Source organism: Dendrobates tinctorius, unplaced genomic scaffold (genome assembly GCF_039654945.1).
Source record: "Dendrobates tinctorius isolate UK_male_01 unplaced genomic scaffold, ASM3965494v1 ptg000048l, whole genome shotgun sequence".
Taxonomy (NCBI): Eukaryota; Metazoa; Chordata; class Amphibia; order Anura; family Dendrobatidae; genus Dendrobates; species Dendrobates tinctorius.
Window position 1 is genome coordinate 4,248,219 of NW_027361716.1, and position 3,481 is coordinate 4,251,699.

Sequence of the window (3,481 nt, forward strand, 5' to 3'; positions counted from 1 at the left end):
TCGGCATGCTCGTGACGTGATCGCGGGCTCCGAAGGGTTGCCTTGACAGCCGGAGGTCTGCTGAAGACCCCCGTACCTGTCATCACAATACTCCTGTGAATGCCAGCTGGCGTACACAGGAGATTGTGATTATCATTATACATAGCATTGCTGAAGCACTGTTATGCATTGCAGAAGCGATCAGATGATCACAGTTTCCATTCCTCTAAAGGAATATTAAATCCAATAAAAAGTTTTAAAAAAGTTTTTAAAAATATGAAAAAAAACGCACAAACGTTCAAATTACCCCCCTTTTGACCAATTAAAAGTAAAACAATTAAAAAGATATCCAAAATCCAGATACAGTATTTGGTGTTGCTGTATTTGTAAAACTCTGATCTATTAAAATATAAAGTAAACTAATTTGATCGGTAAACAGTGTAACAAAAAAAAAAAAAATCAGTTTTGCCTTTAGGAATGGGCAAAAAAAACAGTGGCAAGATGTGGAAATCTCATTGAGACTTATTGCATCATTGCATAAAAAAGCAATAAGGGGTCATTAAAACATTGTATCCACCCCAACATAGTATCAGTAAAAGTGTCAGCTAAGTGTACAAAAAAAAGCCCTTCACACAGCTCCATATATATATATATACTGTATATATAAGCAGCAACAGGGTCTAAGGGTGGGAATCCAGATCTGAAATTGCAGGTCTATAATAAATAATGGCAACACTCCAATAAGTAAAAAATAAAAATAAGGTGCCTTTATTATTGCATTTCCAATAGCAACATCTCCCTTCCTCATGGAACCTTTCTCAAGCAGTCAAAAGGTTCAAATGATTTGTTTTAAAAAGTATATCTCAGGCATCATCTCATAAACAGTGATTCATCAATATCACCATAGAGCAAACATTGGACATTCCATAAAAAATAATTTGATGGTTATAATCAAATATAATGATATATACGGTGGTTTATGGAAGTATTCACTCCTCTGGTTTTTTAACTATTTTGTTAAATTGTAACCTTTGTTTAAATATCTTTGTAATCCGATTTGTGTGTGATGCATCAGCACTAAATAGTCTAAGTTGAAGTGAAGTGAGAAAACTAAAGCTATAAATTAAATTTATGGGATTAAATAGCTAAAACTTGGCTTGTGCATTTGTATTCACCACTTTTGCTATGATGCCCCTAAAAATGTATGGTGTAAGCAAATACCTTCATAAGTCACATGCTTAGTGATCGGAAGTCCACTTGTGTACAATCTAAGTGACACGTGGTCTGTCAGTACATACACACCTTTTCTGAAAGGTCTCAGAGGCTTCGAAACCATTAAGCAAGAGGCACCACTAACCAAAATACACCATGAAGAGCAAGGAGATCTCCAAACAAGTAAGGGACAAAGTTGTTGAGAAGCACAAGTCAGGGATGGGTTATAAAAAAATATCCCAAACTCTGATGATCCCACAGAGCACCATTCAATCCTTTGCCAACAAATGGAGAGAATATGGTACCACAACAAATCTGCCAAGAGAGGGCTGCCCACCAAAACTCTCAGCCCTGGCAAGAACAGCAATAATCAGTGAGGCAGCACAGAGACCAAAGGTAACCTTGAAGGAGCTGCAGAGTTTAGAATCACGGACTGGAGAATTTGTCCATATGATTACAATAAGCAGTACACTCCATGCAGGTGGTCTTTATGGAAGAGTTGACAGAAAAAAGCCTTCAGTTACACAAAAAAATTGTAAGGATTGTTTTGAGTTTGCCAAAAGACGTGGGAAACTCTCTAAATGTATAGATGAAAGTTCTATTGTCAGATGAGACCAAAATTGAACTTTTTGTTCATGAAGGTAAACGTTATGTCAAGTGTCAAACCAAAACAGCTCATCACCACAAGAACACCATTCCCACAGTGAAACATAGTGATGTCAGCTTCTTGCTGTGGGGATGCTTTCGGCAGCAGGGACAGGGAAAATGGTCTGAATTCAGGGGAAGATGAATGGTGCGAAATACAGGAATATTCTTGAGCAAAATCTGTTTCAGTCTGTCAGTGATTTGAGACTGTGACAAAGGTTCACCTTCCAACAAGACAATGACCCAAAGCATACTGCTAAAGCAACTCTCGAGTGGTTTAATGGGAAATGCGTAAATGTTTGGGAATGGCTTAGTCAAAGCCCAGGCCTTAATACAATTGAGAATCAGTGGTCATACTTGAAGATTGCTGTTCACCAGAGGAAACCGTCTAACTTGAAGGAGCTGGAGCAGTTTTGCATTGAGGAATGGGCAAAAAAAACAGTGGCAAGATGTGGAAATCTCATAGAGACTTATCCAAAGTGACTTGCCACAAAAGGAGGCTCTACAAAATACTGATTATAGAAGGTTGACTAGTCATGCACATTGAAGTTTTCAGCTATTTTGTCCTATTTGTGGTTTGCTTCACAATAAAAAGAAAAACAGTGTTCACAGTTGTAAGCATGTTCTTTACATGAACTGATGCAAACCCTCAAAATAACCAGTAAAATTCCATGTTGTGAGGTAGCAAAACATGAAGACTGCCAAGGGGGGGTGAATATTTTTGCAAGCCATATATATGTACAGTGGGGGAAAAAGTATTTTATACACTGCTGATTTTGCACGTTTTCCCACCTACTAAGACCAGTATGATTTTTAAATAATTAAATTGCATATTATTGCGTGAAATAAGTACTTGATCACCTACTAACCAGCAAGAATTCTGTCTCTCACAGACCTGTTAGTTTTTCTTTAAGAAGATCTCCTACTCTCCACTCATTATCTGTATTAATTTCACCTGTTTGAACTTGTTACCTGTACAAAAGCCACCTGTCCACATACTCACACTCCAACCTCTCCACAATAGGCCAAGACCAAAGAGCTGTCTAAGGACACCAGGAACAAAATTGCAGACCTGCACAAGGCTGGGATGGGCTACAGGACAATAGGCAATCTGTTTGGTGAAAAGGCAACAACTGTTGGCACAATTATTAGAAAATGAAATAAACACAAGATGACTGTTAATCTTTCTCAGTCTTGGGCTCCATGCAAGATCTCACCACGTGGGGTAAGGATGATTCTGAGAATGGTCAGAAATCATTCCAAAACTACACAGTAGGACCTGGTCAATGACCTGTAGAAAGCTGCGACCACAGTCTCAAATATTATAAATAGAAACACTCTACGCCTTCATGGATTAAAATCCTGCAGGGCACGCAAGATCACCTTGCTTACGCAAACACATGTCCAGGCCTCTTTGAAGTTTGCCAATGACCAGCTGGATGATCCAAAGGAGGCATGGGAGAAGGTCAAGTGGTCAGATGAGACCAAATTAGAACTTTTTGATATCAACCCCACTCATCATGTTTGGATGAAGAGGAAGTATGAGCACAACCCCAAGAACACTGTTCCGACTGTGAAACAAGGTGGGGGACGCATCATACTTTTGGGGTGCTTTTCTGCAAAGGGGACAGGACGACTGTACCGT